Genomic DNA, 23,291 nt, shown 5'->3' with positions numbered 1-23,291 from the left:
CTATGGTCCTCAGATACCATTAGAAAGATTTAAGGCCTATAACATTCGCAATTCATAGCTTCACTTAGTCCCTCATACTTATTCACCACTTAGTCCAGGGTCACTCCACGTAGAAACCACGCGAAGCAACTATAAATTTTATCCCTCAATCGCTTAACTTTCAAGTCCAATCAAATCCCACAGTCCGGTATCCTAATCTTTAATCTAGGATACACTACAGAGATCTGAAGCCTAAGCTCTGATACCACTTGCAACGACCCCACCTCCCCCTAAGGCGTACCAGAGGGTTCGGCGGGCCGCCTGCCCAGCTCTCGCCGGGACTCAGTCGTTCGCTACAGTCCTCAATTAAAAATTGAAATAAATCACAAGAATAAATAGGGCATTGATCCAAACTTAAAGCGGAACTTATATACATTGCCAACCCAAAAGAGAATATAAACATCAAATATACAAGGGTTCTCAATCATTCATACGTCTAGCCCGTGCCAAGCACTAGGCGAGAACCACTACAAAAGAAACAAAAGAAACAAAACTAGATTGGCTAGTCTATCTCAAGCTCACGTCCTCGCTCGCCTTCCCCTGTAAGGAAAACAAAACTAAAGGAATGAGCTAAAAGCCCAGTGAGGTTCCGAACACATAATCAGATAATCAATCCAATACATTAAACATGGAGTATCAATAATTCAAGAAACATTTACAATGGAAAGCGATAGTAACACATTCATTAAAAGGATACGGCTCACAAGGAGCAATTCGTTATTTCGTTCATTCGTTCTCCTGACATTTCCCCTTATTCCTCCAATCATTTGAAAATGCATTTTTCGTTTATCAATAAACCCTTGTTCGTTCGTTCGTTCATTCATTCATTCATTCACCCCCGTCCTGGCCGTTGGCCAGTCTCCACCAACCTACAGGGTAATACTCGAGTATACCAAACGTTCACCCAAGTCCCTAATCGCCCGACCGAGTCCGCTTCTGGCTCGAGACGACCGGTAACAAGGGGCAATGGCCAGTTCAGCCCAAAAGGCTTACATTCATGCGCAAGTAACATTTCAATCATTAAATCCTTTAAAATTGCACAGTTATCTAGGTCGAGTGCGATAAAGTACACACTCGCCTAGAAAGCTCGTTTTGGAAATCATTAAAAGCACTTAACACATTAGCAAATGATAACAACAAGCCATAGAATCAAATAAGGAACACTCACCTAGAAATGCAAAATATCATGCAAAATATCCTTCCGGATATTACCCTTAATCACCAATGAAACCTAAGGTTGAACAAGAGAACATTATTATAGTTTATCGAGCAAAACATTTAAGGGAAACAAAGAAACCCGACTAATTAAGAGTAAAACGTGTAAAGATGACTTTCAAGTAAGAAGAGGGTTGTTTGAACCCAAGGATGAAAAATCATGTTTTAAAATGGAAAACCGGTCATGGTATTGGCCTAACAAAAGTATACAAGTTCAAATAGAAACCTAGCCCTCGGGCGAAAATTTGGACAGCACGCCCTTTGTGTTTACCTAATTTTCCAGCCATTTTGGCTTCATTATTTTTCCTCAACCACAACCCAACATCACACATAAGCAATTCAAGTCAAGAGCCGTTCCATAGGCTCACAATATCATAAGAATAAGAATTACAACAATCACAAGTGCAGAAATTCAACTTAGTACAAGACAGATTTGACGTACGAATGCGGAAATAACATATCCAAAGCTACGCTAATCGGATTGAGACGAAACCTATGCCGTTTCGAAGCTAAGACACAGAACTACAACATTCATGAAGGTCACTTAGTCCAGTTCCTAATGTAACTTAGTCAAATTCTCAAATTACTAAACCAGAAACCAATTCGTCGGCTGTTTAAACGCAGAACACTGTAATGGACATATCTCAGAGTGCACAAGTCCGAATCCAGTGTCCTTAGAGGCATTTGAAAGCTAATTCAGAATAATACAACTTTCATGTTTTGGCAAAAAGTTAGATCAGAATGGGTCCTAGTCAAAAAACGGGATAAACTGGACTTAATTGATCACACGGACTGCTTAGGAAATACTTAAAACAGTAAGGGTATTTTGGACCTTTCACATCCTACGTTGCTCCAATTGAGCTGAAAATTTGTAGGCACCTATAAATTGTCATTCTATACAACTTTTCTTCTTTGACATAAGGCCAAATCGACCTCTAACATATAGATATAAATTCAGACAGAAAGTTGGGGAAATTTTCCAGATTCTGGAATTTTGAGTTTCTAGTGCAACTTTCCTTAATTTCTTGGTCTAATCCCTACCACAACACCTTATAACACTTCAATTGCAACATATAAGAATCATACAACAAATTGGGCAGAATTTCCCCAAACCCTAGTTCATGAAATAAACAGGGGAAAACTACTAAAACATAATAATCATCCATGATTCCACCACAAAATCAAGTTGCTAAGCTTAATTTCACAAGATTGAAAGTAAAACTTGGAGAGATAAGCTCTCTTACCTTGACTAGAGGTCACTAAGAGTAGCCCAAGCTTTCTCCTTCAAAACTCACCACAACTCACTAACTAGTCACTCAAGAACAAGTTTAATCGGTTTATTTTGTTTGATTTCTTCCTAAGTTGTTGGATTGAAGATGAAATGAAATGTTTTCCTTTGGTGTTTTCCCTCTTCTCTCTCTCGGCCAGCAGCAGCAGAAATAAGGGGTAAAATGCTGAATTTTGGTGCTTAAATGGATGATAATTGTCTTGGGTCAAGAAGCCTTACTTGTCGCCACCACCACCTTTCTTTCTTTCTCTTTCTCTTGTTATTTCCTAGCCTCACATTCGGTCAAGCTTGTTGCCAAGAGAGAAGATATTTTGCTCAAGTTCAATAAATTTGTTTGATAAGGAAAAATGGTGGTCAAGCAGTGCGTTCAATCGGTAGTGCGCGGGACCCGCCAGTTCGCGCCGTTTTTCTTAAAAACTCACGTACTAGGGTTTTTACTTCCCATTCACTAACCTTATATCATTGCCACTAGTCACATATTATTTCTCACTTAAAACTCACTTTTAATCCCCAAATTAATTCTTACTCTGTACTGAAAATTCATCCGGCGAAAAATCGCGAAAAACCTAATTTCGCTCCAAACTTGAAACCGAAGCGTAAAACCCTATTTTCTTGGTTTATCTACACTTAATGTGAAATATTTGGGTAGTGGCCTTTGATAAATACTAATTTTCAAATAAAAGGGTATTTTCGAGGAAAAATACAAGGAATTTGCGAATCCTCACATTCTCTCCCCCTTAAAAAAATTTCGTCCTCGAAATTTTACCTTCAGTTGCCTCAGACGAGTCCGGAACTTGTCAGTTGTCTAAAGCATAAACCATTGCCGGTCCGCTAGTTCGTTTCCCTCCTTCATTCACTTGTGATTTAGCTCCATCCAGTTGCAGAGTATTGCTTTCACGTGACTGTCTCCTCGGACAGTTGCTAACTTGATGATCGCCACTTCCGCAGATTAAACATTTCCGCCCCTTTCTCCAACAATCGCTTTCGACATGATTTGCCTTTCCACAGTACCCACAGACCACGTGAGAAGCCATCTTTTGGCTTTCTTGAAAACTTTTCCCAAATCTGATTTGGCTTTCTTTTGTAGATCCTTCACCTATCGCCCCTAATGTCCATGGTGGGTGGGACAAAAAGTTCACTTTTTGCACTTTGGAAGGGACTCTCGCTTCACTTAATTCCTCCACTACACTACTCGATGCACTCCTTTTCTGGGTCTGGGAAGCTTTTATCTGTGCCTTTGCAGTCTCGATTCTTTGAGCTTTCTCAAGGGCCTCCGTAAACGTATTCACTTGTACTGCCGCTAATGCTTCTTGGAGTTCCAAATTTAATCCCTGTATAAACCGTCTTACTCTTCGTCGCTCTGTGGCCACCAATTCAGAAGCAAACTTGGATAGTTTCGTAAATTTTGTTTCATATTCGGCCACACTTAGCATTCCCTGGCGTAGTCCAATAAACTCTTCCTCTCTCCTCTCTTGAACTAAAGGAGGGAGGTATTTCTCGTTAAATTCCCTTATCAAATTCGTCCATGTCCATACGGTCTGTTCTCTTTCCCATTTTGCTTTAATAACGTTCCACCACGCTCGGGCCGATCCTTCAAATTGGAACACCGCAAAGTTTACTTGTCTTTGCTCGGTGTAGTTCAAGACGGTGAAAATATTAAACATGGCCTCTAACCATTGTTCGGCTATATCCGGATCAGATCCTCCAAGAAAGTTCGGAGGAGTAAACTTCTGAAACCTCTCAAGAGCCTTATCTTCTCCGATTTCAGGGTTCCGGGGTTGATTCACGGCCATTTGGCCTTGTTGATCCACCAGTCTTGCCAAGATATCTGTCATTTGTTGCATTACCGTTGCCATTTGGTCTTCGGCTTCAACCCTCGTTCCTTGCTCTTGTGCAGATGTTGTTTCTCTTTCCTCTCTTGGCTCTTGAGCTCGCTCATTCCCACGGCCACGTCCACGTCCATGGCTACGTCTCCCGTCCATATATATATTTTCCCTCTCTTTTCTTTTCCCCCAAAAGGTAATTTAGTAAATAAACACGATAAGGTTACTAAAGTAACTATTGAGGGCACCAAATATTCAAATAAACATATACCCACATAACACGCCATACCAAGATGACGGATAAGCAAATACACAAATACGTATCAAGTTGGACAGATAACCATGTACATACAGGTATACTAACGTCATGTAGTAACAATATACAGGTAAATCAAAAGGAAAAGCTGAAGTCGTCCCAGTATCAGCCCGTCCGGTCTCTCACGTCACTTACTATCCAAACTAGATGTCCCTGATCTCTTGTGCTCATTCTAGTCAGACAAAGCCTGTTCATGTTCCCAAAATGTAAGTCTCAAGTATTTAGCAGCACCTCAACTATAGAGTACTCAGGCACGAGAATCCGAAATAAGATAATTCACATCTCGAGCTGCAGTCCCAAGAGTAAACTATCTACAATCAGAATTCCTACCTGACATACATATCTATGGTCCTCAGATACCATTAGAAAGATTTAAGGCCTATAACATTCGCAATTCATAGCTTCACTTAGTCCCTCATACTTATTCACCACTTAGTCCAGGGTCACTCCACGTAGAAACCACGCGAAGCAACTATAAATTTTATCCCTCAATCGCTTAACTTTCAAGTCCAATCAAATCCCACAGTCCGGTATCCTAATCTTTAATCTAGGATACACTACAGAGATCTGAAGCCTAAACTCTGATACCACTTGTAACGACCCCACCTCCCCCTAAGGCGTACCAGAGGGTTCGGCGGGCCGCCTGCCCAGCTCTCGCCGGGACTCAGTCGTTCGCTACAGTCCTCAATTAAAAATTGAAATAAATCACAAGAATAAATAGGGCTTTGATCCAAACTTAAAGCGGAACTTATATACATTGCCAACCCAAAAGAGAATATAAACATCAAATATACAAGGGTTCTCAATCCTTCATACGTCCAGCTCGTGCCAAGCACTAGGCGAGAACCACTACAAAAGAAACAAAAGAAACAAAACTAGATTGGCTAGTCTATCTCAAGCTCACGTCCTCGCTCGCCTTCCCCTGTAAGGAAAACAAAACTAAAGGAATGAGCTAAAAGCCCAGTGAGGTTTCGAACACATAATCAGATAATCAATCCAATACATTAAACATGGAGTATCAATAATTCAAGAAACATTTACAACGGAAAGCGATAGTAACACATTCATTAAAAGGATACGGCTCACAAGGAGCAATTCGTTATTTCGTTCATTCGTTCTCCTGACATTTCCCCTAATTCCTCCAATCATTTGAAAATGCATTTTTCGTTTATCAATAAACCCTCGTTCGTTCGTTCGTTCATTCATTCATTCATTCACCCCCGTCCTGGCCGTTGGCCAGTCTCCACCAACCTACAGGGTAATACTCGAGTATACCGAACGTTCACCCAAGTCCCTAATCGCCCGACCGAATCCGCTTCTGGCTCGAGACGACCGGTAACAAGGGGCAATGGCCAGTTCAGCCCAAAAGGCTTACATTCATGCGCAAGTAACATTTCAATCATTAAATTCTTCAAAATTGCACAGTTATCTAGGTCGAGTGCGATAAAGTACACACTCGCCTAGAAAGCTCGTTTTAGAAATCATTAAAAGCACTTAACACATTAGCAAATGATAACAACAAGCCATAGAATCAAATAAGTAACACTCACCTAGAAATGCAAAATATCATGTAAAATATCCTTCCGGATATTACCCTTAATCACCAATGAAACCTAAGGTTGAACAAGGGAACATTATTATAGTTTATCGAGCAAAACATTTAAGGGAAACAAAGAAACCCGACTAATTAAGAGTAAAACGTGTAAAGATGACTTTCAAGTAAGAAGAGGGTTGTTTGAACCCAAGGATGAAAAATCATGTTTTAAAATGGAAAACCGGTCATGGTATTGGCCTAGCAAAAGTATACAAGTTCAAATAGAAACCTAGCCCTCGGGCGAAAATTTGGGCAGCACGCCCTTTGTGTTTACCTAATTTTCCAGCCATTTTGGCTTCATTATTTTTCCTCAACCACAACCCAACATCACACATAAGCAATTCAAGTCAAGAGCCGTTCCATAGGCTCACAATATCATAAGAATAAGAATTACAACAATCACAAGTGCAGAAATTCAACTTAGTACAAGACAGATTTGACGTACGAATGCGGAAATAACATTTCTGAAGCTACGCTTATCAAATTGAGACGAAACCTATGCCGTTTCGAAGCTAAGACACAGAACTACAACATTCATGAAGGTCACTTAGTCCAGTTCCTAATGTAACTTAGTCAAATTCTCAAATTACTAAACCAGAAACCAATTCGTCGGCTGTTTAAACGGAGAACACTGTAATGGACATATCTCAGAGTACACAAGTCCGAATCAGGTGTTCTTAGAGGAATTTGAAAGCTAATTCAGAATACTACAACTTTCATGTTTTGTCAAAAAGCTAGATCAGAATGGGTCCTAGTCAAAAAATGGGATAAACTGGACTTAATGGATCACACGGACTGCTTAGGAAATACTTAAAATAGTAAGGGTATTTTGGACTTTTCACGTCCTACGTTGCTCCGATTGAGCTGAACATTTGTAGGCACCTATAAACTGTCATTCTCTACAACCTTTCTTTTTTGACCTAAGGCCAAATCGACCTCTAACATACAGATATAAATTCGGACAGAAAGTTGGGGAAATGTTCCAGATTCTGGAATTTTGAGTTTCTAGTGCAACTTTCCTTAATTTCTTGGTCTAATCCCTACCACAACACCTTATAACACTTCTATTGCAACATATAAGCATCATACAACAAATTGGGCAGAGTTTCCCCAAACCCTAGTTCATGAAATAAAAAGGGGAAAACTACTAAAACATGATAATCATCCATGATTCCACCACAAAATCAAGTTGCTAAGCTTAATTTCACAAGATTGAAAGTAAAACTTGGAGAGATAAGCTCTCTTACCTTGACTAGAGGTCACTAAGAGTAGCCCAAGCTTTCTCCTTCAAAAACTCACCACAACTCACTAACTAGTCACTCAAGAACAAGTTTAATCGGTTTATTTTGTTTGATTTCTTCCTAAGTTGTTGGATTGAAGATGAAATGAAATGTTTTCCTTTGGTGTTTTCCCTCTTCTCTCTCTCGGCCAGCAGCAGCAGAAATAAGGGGTAAAATGCTGAATTTTGGTGCTTCAATGGATGATAATTGTCTTGGGTCAAGAAGCCTTACTTGTCGCCACCACCACCTTTCTTTCTTTTCTCTTTCTCTTGTTATTTCCTAGCCTCACATTCGGTCAAGCTTGTTGCCAAGAGAGAAGATAATTTTCTCAAGTTCAATAAATTTGTTTGGTAAGGAAAAATGGTGGTCAAGCAGTGCGTTCAATCGGTAGTGCGCGGGACCCGTCGGTTCGCGCCGTTTTTCTTAAAAACTCACGTACTAGGGTTTTTACTTCCCATTCACTAACCTTATATCATTGCCACTAGTCACATATTATTTCTCACTTAAAAGTCACTCTTAATCCCCAAATTAATTCTTACTCTGTACCGAAAATTCATCCGGCGAAAAATCGCGAAAACCTAATTTCGCTCCAAACTTGAAACCGAAGCGTAAAACCCTATTTTCTAGGTTTATCTACACTTAATGTGTAATATTTGGGTAGTGGCCTTTGATAAATACTAATTTTCAAATAAAAGGGTATTTTTGAGGAAAAATACAAGGAATTTGCGAGTCCTCACATTCTCTCACCCTTAAAAAAAATTTCGTCCTCGAAATTTTACCTTCAGTTGCCTCAGACAAGTCCGGAACTTGTCGGTTGTCTAAAGCATAAACCATTGCCGGTCCGCTAGTTCGTTTCCCTCCTTCATTCACTTGTGATTTAGCTCCATCCAGTTGCAGAGTATTGCTTTCACGTGACTGTCTCCTCGGACAGTTGCTAACTTGATGATCGCCACTTCCGCAGATTAAACATTTCCGCTCCTTTCTCCAACAATCGCTTTCGACATGATTTGCCTTTCCACAGTACCCACAGACTACGTGAGAAACCATCTTTTGGCTTTCTTGAAAACTTTTCCCAAATCTGATTTGGCTTTCTTTTGTAGATCCTTCACCTATCGCCCCTAATGTCCATGGTGGGTGGGACAAAAAGTTCACTTTTTGCACTTTGGAAGGGACTCTCGCTTCACTTAATTCCTCCACTACACTACTCGATGCACTCCTTTTCTGGGTCTGGGAAGCTTTTATCTGTGCCTTTGCAGTCTCGATGTTGCGCCCCATTTTTTTGGAAAAATAAAATGATTGTTTTTGTGATTTTATTGGTTTGGAAAAAGTGAATTTTTTGATAAAAATAAAAATGGGTCTAAATGGGACTTTTGAAAATGCGACGATTTGACCCAAGAAAAATAGTTCAAAAAGGGTTTTTTATATGAAAAATGGAGTCGCCACTTGGTATAGAGTTAGGGTGTACCAAGTCACCCAAAAAGTGAATTTTTTAAGGAAAAAAGTAAGAAACCCTTTTGAACGACTCCTAGTCCACGCAAACAAAGAAAAAGGTTCGGGAGTCACATTTGACGAAGGGGAAGGCAAGGATAAAAATCCAAGGCACCCCTTCGACCTAGCCAAGGCTAGTTGCGTGATTTAACCCTTATTTTTCTAATTTTTCTACCCAAAATATGTATTGCAAATTTAGACATGACTAATGAATGAGAAATGCAATCCTAAATCTAAGAAATGTTTCTTGTAAGGCTTTTGGTCCCATTCACATGAATTGTGAAGGCCAATAAGAAGTACCTCATAGATAATCATGAATGATGCAAATGAGGACTCAAAATAAGAGTGTAAGGGTGCAAAGTGTAGAAAAGTGCATGTGTGCAATTTGAAAGTGTTTGTGTGCAAATGAATGAAAATATAAGTGCTCGTGTGCAAGTGAACGAAAATAGTAAATATATATAAGTAAAAATATAGGTGCAATGTGTGAGGTGAAAAATAAAGAAGTGAATAGGTGTGTGAATATGGTATATGGATTAAAAAATTTAATGAGGAGAATAATGAGAAAATGAAAATGTATGAACTTAGAGGAATGCATCAAGTCGGGTACGGGGATGACATCTAGTTTTATGATTTTAATTTTCCCTCGGATTAGAAGGTAAAACTAGCGTGCTAAGGCTATCGAGTAGCCACACTCGCTCGTTTCCCTTATCAAGAGGGGATTTTCACGCAAATGAACCCTAACTAGCATGAGATGCAAGTCCTAAAGTGAAGGGGAAGGGGTTTGAGGAACATACCAAGTGATAAACTAAGGAAAAATGCGTGATATGTGGTGATCATGCACTTTAATGAAAAAGAAAAAAAAAAGAACCTATTGGGTCTAGCATTGGACTAGCCCTTTCTATGACATCCTACTATCATTAAATTAGTGAAAAAGGTGAACCACAAACTAGCGTTGGACTAGTGTGGTGACGTACATTCATTCATTCCATTCATCTATACTACAAAAAGCGAGTAGACATGCAAATCACCCAAATCAGGTAACACTTATCATGCTCGACTAGATGCAAGATCCTAATAAAGCTTTTAACATATAACACATAGGCATGCAACCATTACATTTGCTAACTAAAACCAAGGGGAAAGGGAAAATGGACCAAATTACTTGCTACGCCCTATCTATTACAAGCCAAGAGGTGTACACATACCCCATTAATAAAAATCAAAAGTAAATGAAATAAATGAAAGGAAATAAGGAGAGGCTAGGAAAGCAAGTAGACATGCAAATTTCAATTAGCACATTAGTCCACATAGGAGAGAAACAAAAGGGGTAAAAGAGATTATACCTCCTCCTAATGGTAAGCAAATGAAGGAAAATGGCTTCAAAACAATAAAGGGGTCAAGGCATCAACTTAAAAGTAAAGTATAAGCAAAAACATCAAACCCACCTAATTGCAACTTGAATGAGCTCAAAAAAATGCTTAAAGACCAAGAAAACGGAATAACCCGTCCAATTTCCAAGTATAGCATCTACTAAAGACCCAAAACAAGCATTACTCAAACATTCAAGTCCAATTGAAACGTTTAAGCACTTCAAAGATCCCAAAAATAGAGAAAGAGCCAAACAATGATTGAAGTTGCAATGATTTTAGTACTTAATTACAGGATACTAGAACATACTTCGGCTTTTGTGGAGCAAAGAGAAACTTAGAGGGATCAAATTGATTAAATGTTCCAATTACTTGGGCCTTAGTAGAATAAAGGGGGACTTGAGGGGTTGAAGTGCAAATTTTGAAAGTCATTTGCATGCAAATTCATGCAATTACGTAGAGAGTTTTCTGCAATATGCATTCAACATTTTCTGCAACTTCAAGCTTCCCAAACCAGCAAAGATCATCATTTAACATCATTTGGCATCTAAACACTTTGATTCACACAACTCAAATATGAGCACTCAACCATTAAATATCAAATGAAGACAAGGGAATAAACAAAGAGAGGACATGCGTGGCAATTGAAAAAAAAACAAAACTCACTATCATTTTTCTGCAACATCAAGCCATTTAGTAGCCCAGGCAACTTGCAAAAATTTGAAACAAAGCCTCGAACCCAACATTCATCAAGTTCCATAAACCCTCATCAAACATAGGACTAAACATGCAAACAACGGAAATCTGAAATGGGAAAAGCTGGCAAGTTCCGAGCTCATTCACAGGTTTCTGGGCTTTCTTATCAAATGTGTAAATCATGTGAATCAATCTCCAAGCAAAAAAAAAAAAAAAAAAAAAAAAAGAATTGCAACTCACTCCCTTTAACACTAGACCCACCATCAAGATTACACAAACAACCAGAAAAGGAGGAACTGTGATCAAGAGAGCATCAGCACAGACTTGCCCGAAGTTTTAAGCCATTTTTCTGGGTTGCTTGTTTAAACACATAAAGGCCAGCCGTAAACATCAAGTAAAGACTCATGGATTCATCAAATAACCCCATAGGAAGCCTTAAATCCATTTTCTTAATAAGACTCATCCCATGAACTCTCATTGAATCAGATCTTATCAACCAAACAACATGGCCAAGACACAGAACCAGCGAAAACTCAAAACAGCAGCAAACATTCAAAAGATTCACATCCGTGGCCTCATCTTTCATAAAAACATGTTTAAACCCACAAAACAAAAGTTATTTGTTACCTGAGATATTAGTACAGTTGAATGAGCGTGAGATCTGCCCAGGAATGTGTGCCGATTCCAAGAAACGTGATCGAGAGCTTCTGCCGCAAAGGTTGCTGCCTCGTCAAGCCGTCCTCTTGCTCTCGCTCTCAGCTTCGCCGTCTTTCTCAAATCTTTCCCAGATTTCCTTTGCCCGAAAACCTTTTCTTTTTCAGCTCACCACTGCCCAGCCACCCTTTCGATTCTATTCTCAGCCCTTGCAAGTTTTCTGGTTTAACTTTTCAAGACCCTTCTCTCAGCCGTCACCAAATTTTCTCTCCTCCTTCCTCTGCAGCCGCCGTTTCTCCCTATGGCCTCCTCCTTGCTCTCAAGATTTTTCCTTTCTCTTCTAAAACCCTCAGCCCGTAACCCCAGCTCTCGTTTGGGTTCCTGCTCCACCCCCTCTCTAGCTCTCAGCCGCTGTTTTCTTTTCAGATTTCTTCCTTCCAGATTTGCGGCTGTCCTCTTTTCTGATTCTTTTCCCTTCAGCCGCTACTTCCTCTCTTCCCCCCCAGATATATTTTTCTTGCTTGCTCTCAAGATTTCTCTCTTTCAAACTCTCAGCCCCTAACCCCAGCCGTCAACTTGGATTCTTGTTTCTGGTTTCCTTTTCTTTTTGTCCGCCCCCGTTGCCTCTCTCTCTCTCCTTTTCAGCTTCATACCCTAGCTCCCTTCTAGAATCATCCTCTCCTCCAGGTGTCTAGGACACCTGGCCATTTATGGCTAAATATTGCCCTCAAGGCCCTGCTGCAACTTCCCCTTGCAAGCTGCGGCAACACGCAGCTTTTGTATGCTGCGTACACTTTTTATTTTATTTTTTTTTTGAACTAATAATTTTACAAAATTGATAAATAAAACTAAGTAATAAAAAAAAACAACAATTTAAGTAATATTGCATTAAAATAAACAAACTAAAAACAAAGTTGCATTTTTCAAATTTTCCTTTCATTTCCATTTTCATCTTTTCTTTTCTTTCCTTTTTTTTCCTTTTTTATGATTTTTCTTTTTTTCTCTTTTTTCATGATTTTTCCTTTTTCTCTTTTTTTCATTTCAAGAAATTCTATGCTAAAAACTTACAAATAAAAATAAAACTAAAACTAAAAACTAAAAATCGAAATAAACTAACACGACAAATAAAAACTAAAAATAAACAGTAAATGAAATTACACCAAAATTTTGGTGTCTACACTCGATTCTTTGAGTTTTCTCAAGGGCCTCCGTAAACGTATTCACTTGTACTGCCGCTAATGCTTCTTGGAGTTCCAAATTTAGTCCCTGTATAAACCGTCTTACTCTTCGCCGCTCTGTGGCCACCAATTCAGAAGCAAACTTGGATAGTTTCGTAAATTTTGTTTCATATTCGGCCACACTTAGCATTCCCTGGCGTAGTCCAATAAACTCTTCCTCTCTCCTCTCTTGAACTAAAGGAGGGAGGTATTTCTCGTTAAATTCCCTTATGAAATTCGTTCATGTCCATACGGTCTGTTCTCTTTCCCATTTTGCTTTAATAACGTTCTACCTCGCTCACGCTCGGGCCAATCCTTCAAATTGGAACACCGCAAAGTTTACTTGTCTTTGCTCAGTGTAGTTTAAGACGGTGAAAATATTAATCATGGCCTCTAACCATTGTTCGGCTATATCCGGATCAGATCCTCCAAGAAATTTCGGAGGAGTAAACTTCTGAAACCTCTCAAGAGCCTTATCTTCTCCGATTTCAGGGTTCCGGGGTTGATTCACGGCCATTTGGCCTTGTTGATCCACCAGTCTTGCCAAGATATCTGTCATTTGTTGCATTACCGTTGCCATTTGGTCTTCGGTTTCAACCCTCGTTCCTTGCTCTTGTGCAGATGTTGTTTCTCTTTCCTCTCTTGGCTCTTGAGCTCGCTCATTCCCACGGCCACGGCCACGTCGACGGCTACGTCTCCCGTCCATATATTTGTTTTCCATCTCTTTTCTTTTCCCCCAAAAGGTAATTTAGTAAATAAACACGATAAGGTTACTAAAGTAACTATTGAGGGCACCAAATATTCAAATAAACATATACCCACATAACACGCCATACCAAGATGACGGATAAGCAAATACACAAATACATATCAAGTTGGACAGATAACCATGTACATACAGGTATACTAACGTCATGTAGTAACAATATACAGGTAAATCAAAAGGAAAAGGTGAAGTCGTCCCAGTATCAGCCCGTCCGGTCTCTCACGTCACTTACTATCCAAACTAGATGTCCCTGATCTCTTGTACTCATTCTAGTCAGACAAAGCCTGTTCATGTTCCCAAAATATAAGTCTCAAGTATTTAGCAGCACCTCAACTATAGAGTACTCAGGCACGAGAATCCGAAATAAGATAATTCACATCTCGAGCTGCAGTCCCAAGAGTAAACTATCTACAATCAGAATTCCTACCTGACATACATATCTATGGTCCTCAGATACCATTAGAAAGATTTAAGGCCTATAACATTCGCAATTCATAGCTTCACTTAGTCCCTCATACTTATTCACCACTTAGTCCAGGGTCACTCCACGTAGAAACCACGCGAAGCAACTATAAATTTTATCCCTCAATCGCTTAACTTTCAAGTCCAATCAAATCCCACAGTCCGGTATCCTAATCTTTAATCTAGGATACACTACAGAGATCTGAAGCCTAAGCTCTGATACCACTTGTAACGACCCCACCTCCCCCTAAGGCGTACCAGAGGGTTCGGCGGGCCGCCTGCCCAGCTCTCGCCGGGACTCAGTCGTTCGCTACAGTCCTCAATTAAAAATTGAAATAAATCACAAGAATAAATAGGGCATTGATCCAAACTTAAAGCGGAACTTATATACATTGCCAACCCAAAAGAGAATATAAACATCAAATATACAAGGGTTCTCAATCCTTCATACGTCCAGCCCGTGCCAAGCACTAGGCGAGAACCACTACAAAAGAAACATAAGAAACAAAACTAGATTGGCTAGTCTATCTCAAGCTCACGTCCTCGCTCGCCTTCCCCTGTAAGGAAAACAAAACTAAAGGAATGAGCTAAAAGCCCAGTGAGGTTTCGAACACATAATCAGATAATCAATCCAATATATTAAACATGGAGTATCAATAATTCAAGAAACATTTACAACGGAAAGCGATAGTAACACATTCATTAAAAGGATACGGCACACAAGGAGCAATTCGTTATTTCGTTCATTCGTTCTCCTGACATTTCCCCTTATTCCTCCAATCATTTGAAAATGCATTTTTCGTTTATCAATAAACCCTCGCTCGTTCATTCGTTCATTCATTCATTCATTCACCCCCATCCTGGCCGTTGGCCAGTCTCCACCAACCTACAAGGTAATACTCGAGTATACCGAACGTTCACCCAAGTCCCTAATCGCCCGATCGAGTCCGCTTCTGGCTCGAGACGACCGGTAACAAGGGGCAATGGCCAGTTCAGCCCAAAAGGCTTACATTCATGTGCAAGTAACATTTCAATCATTAAATCCTTGAAAATTGCACAGTTATCTAGGTCGAGTGCCATAAAGTACACACTCGCCTAGAAAGCTCATTTTGGAAATCATTAAAAGCACTTAACACATTAGCAAATGATAACAACAAGCCATAGAATCAAATAAGGAACACTCACCTGGAAATGCAAAATATCATGTAAAATATCCTTCCGGATATTACCCTTAATCACCAATGAAACCTAAGGTTGAACAAGAGAACATTATTATAGTTTATCGAGCAAAACATTTAAGGGAAACAAAGAAACCCGACTAATTAAGAGTAAAACGTGTAAAGATGAATTTCAAGTAAGAAGAGGGTTGTTTGAACCCAAGGATGAAAAATCATGTTTTAAAATGGAAAACCGGTTATGGTATTGGCCTAACAAAAGTATACAAGTTCAAATAGAAACCTAGCCCTCGGGCGAAAATTTGGGCAGCACGCCCTTTGTGTTTACCTAATTTTCCAGCCATTATGGCTTCATTATTTTTCCTCAACCACAACCCAACATCACACATAAGCAATTCAAGTCAAGAGCCGTTCCATAGGCTCACAATATCATAAGAATAAGAATTACAACAATCACAGGTGCAGAAATTCAACTTAGTACAAGACAGATTTGACGTACGAATGCGAAAATAACATATCCGAAGCTACGCTTATCGAATTGAGACGAAACCTAGGCCATTTCGAAGCTAAGACACAGAGCTACAACATTCATGAAGGTCACTTAGTCCAGTTCCTAATGTAACTTAGTCAAATTCTCAAATTACTAAACCAGAAACCAATTCGTCGGCTGTTTAAACGTAGAACACTGTAATGGACATATCTCAGAGTACCCAAGTCCGAATCAGGTGTTCTTAAAGGAATTTGAAAACTAATTCAGAATACTACAACTTTCATGTTTTGGAAAAATGCTAGATCAGAATGGGTCCTAGTCAAAAAATGGGATAAACTGGACTTAACTGATCACACGGACTGCTTAGGAAATACTTAAAATAGTAAGGGTATTTTGGACTTTTCACGTCCTACGTTGCTCCGATTGAGCTGAACATTTGTAGGCACCTATAAACTGTCATTCTCTACAACCTTTCTTTTTTGACCTAAGGCCAAATCGACCTCTAACATACAGATATAAATTCGGACAGAAAGTTGGGGAAATGTTCCAGATTCTGGAATTTTGAGTTTCTAGTGCAACTTTCCTTAATTTCTTGGTCTAATCCCTACCACAACACCTTATAACACTTCTATTGCAACATATAAGCATCATACAACAAATTGGGCAGAGTTTCCCCAAACCCTAGTTCATGAAATAAAAAGGGGAAAACTACTAAAACATGATAATCATCCATGATTCCACCACAAAATCAAGTTGCTAAGCTTAATTTCACAAGATTGAAAGTAAAACTTGGAGAGATAAGCTCTCTTACCTTGACTAGAGGTCACTAAGAGTAGCCCAAGCTTTCTCCTTCAAAAACTCACCACAACTCACTAACTAGTCACTCAAGAACAAGTTTAATCGGTTTATTTTGTTTGATTTCTTCCTAAGTTGTTGGATTGAAGATGAAATGAAATGTTTTCCTTTGGTGTTTTCCCTCTTCTCTCTCTCGGCCAGAAGCAGCAGAAATAAGGGGTAAAATGCTGAATTTTGGTGCTTAAATGGATGATAATTGTCTTGGGTCAAGAAGCCTTAAGGTGGCGACAAGTGTCGCCACCACCACCTTTCTTTCTTTCTCTTTCTCTTGTTATTTCGTAGCCTCACATTCGGTCAAGCTTGTTGCCAAGAGAGAAGATATTTTGCTCAAATTCAATAAATTTGTTTGGTAAGGAAAAATGGTGGTCAAGCAGTGCGTTCAATCGGTAGTGCGCGGGACCCGCCGGTTCGCGCCGTTTTTCTTAAAAACTCACGTACTAGGGTTTTTACTTCCCATTCACTAACCTTATATCATTGCCACAAGTCACATATTATTTCTCACTTAAAAGTCACTTTTAATTCCCAAATTAATTCTTACTCTGTACCAAAAATTCATCCGGCGGAAAATCGCGAAGACCCTAATTTCGCTCCAAACTTGAAACCGAAGCGTAAAACCCTATTTTCTAGGTTTATCTACACTTAATGTGAAATATTTGGGTAGTGGCCTTTGATAAATACTAATTTTCAAATAAAAGGGTATTTTTGAGGAAAAATACAAGGAATTTGCGAGTCCTCACAACTTGTGTAGGTGTGAGAGGTGTAAGGACCTTACGTTTGCCATCGTGAAAAAGTGTGTACTTATTTGCTCTTCCATCGAATGTGACGTGTTTGTCAAATTGACAGGGCCTTCCCAAAATGATATGCGTAGCATGCATTGGCACTATGTCGCACACGATTTCATCAGTGTAAGTACCAATGGAAAAGGGAATGCGTACTTGTTTGAAGACTCGTACTTCACCATCCTCACTTAGCCATTGGAGGTGGTAAGGATTTGGATGCCTGGTAGTGGTGAGTCCTAGACTTTCAACCATGAGCAAACTGGCCACGTTCGTGCAACTCCCACCGTCGATGATGAGACTACACACTTTGTCGCCTACCTTACAGCGGGTGTAGAATAGGTTTTCGCGTTGTAGCTGCTCGTCCTCCTTGACGCGGGCGGTTAGCACTCGTCGTGCTACCAAGCAACCTACTTCTCCTCGTGTAGGCGAGAAAGCCTCCCCAGCTGGCTTTTCTTCCAGGCAGTTGTCTTCTACTAGTTCGGGCATGTCCTCACATTCGTCATCATCTGACACGATTTCGCCGTTGTGAGTGATGAGCATGACCCGTTGGTTTGGGCACTGAGATTGTGTGAGGACTCACAAAATTTACTTATTTAATCTCCTATTTCTAGCTTATTTAATTATTTATTTGGTCTTTTACTCCGAATATTATTTTCTAAGCTCTTGAGACCTAATTACATGGAAATATAGTTTCATTATATTTTTAAAATGACTTGTTTCAAAAATTAATTTTCGGAAGCTCGTTTTGTAAAAATAGTGAACACGTCTTTGGAAATCTTGATCGATTGAGAGTACAATAGGTTTGAAATATTGGAGACATGTACAATGGACCTAAATTAGGCATTTTAATGTTTAAATACTCAAGTGATAGTTATTAGTACTATCGTTATAAGAATTTCTCGGAAGTTTCGCGTTATTGCGCTTAAATTGGAGATACGCGTTTTCACACGCGCAATTTAAATTGAGGAACTTTAGACCCTTATTTTGGGACAATTAAGAGTGAATAATATTTATATGAATATAAATGCATTAGAAGTTTAGTACACTAGTGAAACAAACGCGAGAGGAATCGAGCACAAAACGCGCGCGTGCGCGCACTTTTTGCGGTTGACTTTTGTGCACCCAATCCTTAGTCATTAAGCTTCCTTTGGAAGCCTCATTTCAGACCACAATTTCTCTCTCTTGCTCCCTCATCTGGCCGAACAACAAAGCAAGAAAAACAGCTCAAGAGTTCTTCCAATTCCTCCATCAAATCTTCACCAAACCTCTTCCAATTCACTCCAAATTCGAACTACACTTAGCTTAACACTTGAGGAGTATTTTGAGCTGCAAAAGGGAGCTGAAAAGCCACGGTTTTCTGGAGCAAAGAGTGACCAAAATTTCTGATCTAATCATCCAAGAAGGTAGCAAATCATCCAACCCATAGATCTTAGTTTTTGTAAGATTTATTGCACATATAAGGTTATATAATCATGTGGGTAGCCTTGTTTATGGTATAAAATGTGAAAGTGGGCTCTATGAACTCCCACTCTTGGGTTGTTGCTGATTTGATGTTGGATGATGAAATTAATGGTGGTTTAGTGCTTATATTAGTAGATTAATGTTGTATTGTTGGTAGAAAATCAAAGGAGGTGCTTGGAGCAAAAGTGACCGTTTTACCCCTGCCTTGTCCGACCATTTTCGTGCCAGATTTTGAGATTCTAATGAATTGATTATGTTGTTTATCTATTATTGTAAGTGTGTACAAAATTTCATTGAAAAATAACATGATTTGGTTGGTCAAATGAGTTGATTTCCAAAGTTAGCAAAACTGGAAAATGAATCCCGTATTGCCCAGGCAGTCATTTTGTAACGGCCATAACTCTTTGTTCCGATGTCGAAATCAAGTGCCGTTTGCGGCATTGGAAACTAGACATTCCTAGCTTTCTATCGGTACCAATTTCACATTCTGGTTCCACTTGAGTGAGCCACACCATTCGATTGAATATCACTGTCCTGTTTCTTTGCTCTCCAGGAGACAGGACAGAAATTGCTACTTGATGCTCAAAAACGAGCTATTTGTGAATGGAATTTGAAAATGGTTTCTTCTGAGAAAATTCAGCTTTAGAAGAGAGCTTTCCAACGCCATCAACCACGCCCAATTCCAAGTTGAATGGAGTGAGTTGTGGCCAAAGTTTGAAACTGCTACAGTGATAGAATTTTCCACTTGGACAGATTTGTAACTAACAATGATTTGGGACTTGTTGTTTTGGAAACTTTGATGTCCGACATCTACCAAACTTTAGATTAGATGTTCCTTGGACTTTGTTTCACAAATAAACCAGATTTGGGTTGGTTGCTTTGGACAAAATGTTTAAAAAGGAAAGAAGAGCTAGAAGACAGTTTTACCTTGGGAAATTTCCTGAACTTTGATGGTTTAGTTAACTAACTTCCCGTGTGAATTTTCAAATGAAATTTGATAGAAGAGTAATCCTCATATGGAGGTTTAATTGTACAAAATTTGGTAATATTCTAAGACCATTTTGATATGCAAATGATGTCACAAAATTCGCTCATCGAATCTGGAAAACTTTTCGTTTTCTCTTAGCCAAATGGTCAAATCTGATTTGGAGAGTTTTATTTCTAGAATTTGGATGTCAATGGTCTTTAAATTGCTCAGTGGATGTTTATGAACTCTTGGTTTCAATAATGGAGAGATTTGGAACTGATTTCATGGTACAAAAAGTTTGTAAACGAAAGAAAAGTGAGAAGGTAGTTTAGCCTTGAAACTCTTCATAAACTTTGGTTGTTTTAATGACTACCTTACCGTGAGAGTTTTTGTACGAAACTTAGTAGAAATGTTGTTCACACATGGAAGATTTAGTGTACCAAGTTTGATGTATTTCTAATGCCAACTTGATGACCAAATGATATTTCGAATCTAGTTTTAAACCTGGAAAATAGCCCAACAGTCTTAACTTTTTCAGCAACTTGGAGGTACTATATCTTGGTGCTCGAAACTCCATTTCTCGTTCTGCTTGTTTTGTTATACTTTTGGATTGCAACACTAATTGATTTCCAAATTTCAAAGGTTAGTTCAAAACAAGTGAATTTTGCCGAATTTCTAAAGTTGGCCAAAAACCAACTTAAATCTGTCTTGGTAATTCAAGTTACCAACTTTGAGCCAAAATTTGAGTGCCTTTCACTTACATTCGTGGAAAAGTGTCTTCTAAGAACTTTTAGTACTTTGAAAGAGGATTCCAACAGTACCAAGTTTTCCAATTTTGGACTTGTGGAGAGTGAAATATGATTTTTCAAATATTGCTTGTTAAATCTGGAATTTTCTAACTTAAAGGAAACTAAGGGTTTCAAACCCTCCATTTTCCTTCAATATCATTTGATCGTTTTACATTTGATTTCAAAGATGGAAATCAGATTTGTCTTGTATTTTAAAACCCACTTTTGAACCTCGAGTTACACGAACTCTTAGACTCGTCTCTGCGTTAATTTCTTAGATTGTACTAGTGTACAATTTTCCTCGATAATTAGAATGATTTTGAGTGGTAGTTGATTATTGTTTGCTCAGGCACTCGAGGGAATCTCCCAGAGGAACTCGGAGCGGACACCTAAGACGCTTGTTTAAGAACTACTCGCTTGTTTTGACTAGGTGAGTGTTCCATATAGGAATACGTAATTGGAATAAGTCTATGACATGCTTAACCCATGGTCATTAAGTATTTACCACACTCATGCACATTTGAATAATGTATACTTGAATTACTCGACATGAAACACCTGAAGTAGGTATATTTGAACTATTCGATATGAAATGCTTAAAGAGCATACTTATGTGATTACTTGAAATACTAGATATGAAATGTTTGGAGAGCATATTTTCATGATGTGTTTAAATGATTAATTATGCTATGACAGCATAAGTCGGTTGGAGTAAATCTCCTCGACTCTTACGTGGTGAAAGTGAAAAACGGCCAATGGCGGCCTATTGAAATGACATATGTCTACCAATTAACCGTAATTACTACCGTTAACCGTTTACCGTTTACCGTTAACCGTGTTTACTTACCGTTTTCTAATCTATTTGGTTACTTACTTACTTGGTTATCTGCTTACGTGATCACCAACTTACTTGGTTACTTGACCACCTGATTACTTCATTATCATGAATCACATGTTATATGAAGCTGTCCATCATTATTAGGCGAGTGTGTACTTTACCTCACTCGACCTACTCAAATGATGAATTTTACCTTTTGTCGAATTACTTGGTTACCTGTGCATGTTGTAAGCTCTAAGCTGAACTTGGGCCCTGCCCTTGGTTACTGACCTACTCAAGCCAGGACTGGGCTCGGTCGGGTAGGTTGGAACCCTGGGCCACCGTTTCGGTATACTCGAGTATTACCACTGGAGGGATAAGGCGATGGCCAGACCGTACCGTGGGGATCAGAAGTCATAAGGTGCAGATGACCGACAGAATTCCACTGGAACACCGTATCCTACCGTATATGTTTACCTTGTATCATGATAATTGTTTCATGCTAAAATGTCAACATGAAATCCTGAACTATGCCTGTGATACGCTCCATACCTGTTACCTGACCAATGTACTTATATCATGATACCTGTCTCATGATAAATGTCTCATACCATGATAAATGTCTCAAATTACTCGTACAATGATTATCACCTCATGATAACACGCCATTGTGTAACATTGAACCATGCATATGATATGCCCAACTTACTTGATTTATTTGAACTGTTAGAGTGTCTTGGAACCTCACTGGGCTGTGTAGCTCATCCCACGTTGTGGTTTTCTTTTACAGGGTTCGAGACCAAGGGTGCTCGTGAGTAGTACTAGATTGTTTTCTTTTGAAAACTTTAAGTTATATTATAACGGATGGCTATTGTACCCTTTTCCGTTGGGTTGTATTTAAGCTTGGAAGCTGCATAATTGTAAGTGTGAGATATTTGGAGTACTTTAATTATGTATTGAAGTTACTTAAAGTATTTCGAGCTTTTGAATGATGGATTGTAGTGAGTCCTGGCGAGAGCTGGGCAGGCGTCCCGCGGATACCCTTTGGTTCGCCTTAGGGATAAGTGGGGGCGTTACAGATTGAATATGTCCAAACCCTTGGCACTTGAAACACTTGATGTCCCTACTCCGAGTCTTAGGAGTCTCATGCGGTGCCTTTGAAGTGGACCTGGATGTATTGGAAACCTTGTTAGGGGTAGAAGAGGAATTGCGGTTAGAGGTGTTACCTTGGAATCGGTTAGAAGAGGTTGGTATCATCGCACTTCCAACTTCGTGGGTCGCCCTTCGTGGTTGGTTGCCCCTCCATGAAGTAGTGGTAGAAGATTGGTAAGGACGTGCTCCTCGTCTTAGTTTCTTCCCCCGCTCGGCCTTGATAGCGAGTTCTAGAAGGTCGTGCATGTCCAAGTAATGTTGGAACTCCAAAGTTTCTTGAAGGTCAGGATTGAGACCTCTAAGAAATCTAGCCATCGTGGCTTCATTGTCCTCTTGAATGTTGGCCCTCATCATGGCCATCTCGATCTCTTTGTAGTAGTCTTCCACACTCATGTTGCCTTGAGTGAGAGTTTGAAGTTTAGAGTGGAGATCGCGATTGTAGTAGCTAGGAACAAATCGCTTGCGCATCAGTGCCTTGAGTTCTCACCAAGTCCGGACACGTGGTTCTCCCATCCTCCTCCTATTGGTCCTCACTTGGTCCCACCAGACTAGTGTGTAGTCGGTGAACTCCACGGTGGCAACTTTAACCTTTTGCTCCTCGC

The 23,291-nt window shown here is 39.5% G+C and overlaps 1 long non-coding RNA gene across 1 annotated transcript; it reads left to right on the top strand.

Annotated features, from left to right (window-relative positions):
- The first annotated feature begins 18,560 nt into the window (after positions 1–18,560).
- On the top strand, positions 18,561–22,563 carry LOC140015565 (uncharacterized). The gene is made up of 3 exons (XR_011822208.1): positions 18,561–18,907; positions 21,070–21,150; positions 22,328–22,563. It is a non-coding gene; the product is annotated as an uncharacterized lncRNA (long non-coding RNA).
- Positions 22,564–23,291: the final 728 nt, after the last annotated feature.

Source organism: Coffea arabica, chromosome 10c, assembly GCF_036785885.1.
Source record: "Coffea arabica cultivar ET-39 chromosome 10c, Coffea Arabica ET-39 HiFi, whole genome shotgun sequence".
NCBI classification, from domain to species: Eukaryota; Viridiplantae; Streptophyta; class Magnoliopsida; order Gentianales; family Rubiaceae; genus Coffea; species Coffea arabica.
This window is presented reverse-complemented; position numbering and strand designations above follow the sequence as displayed.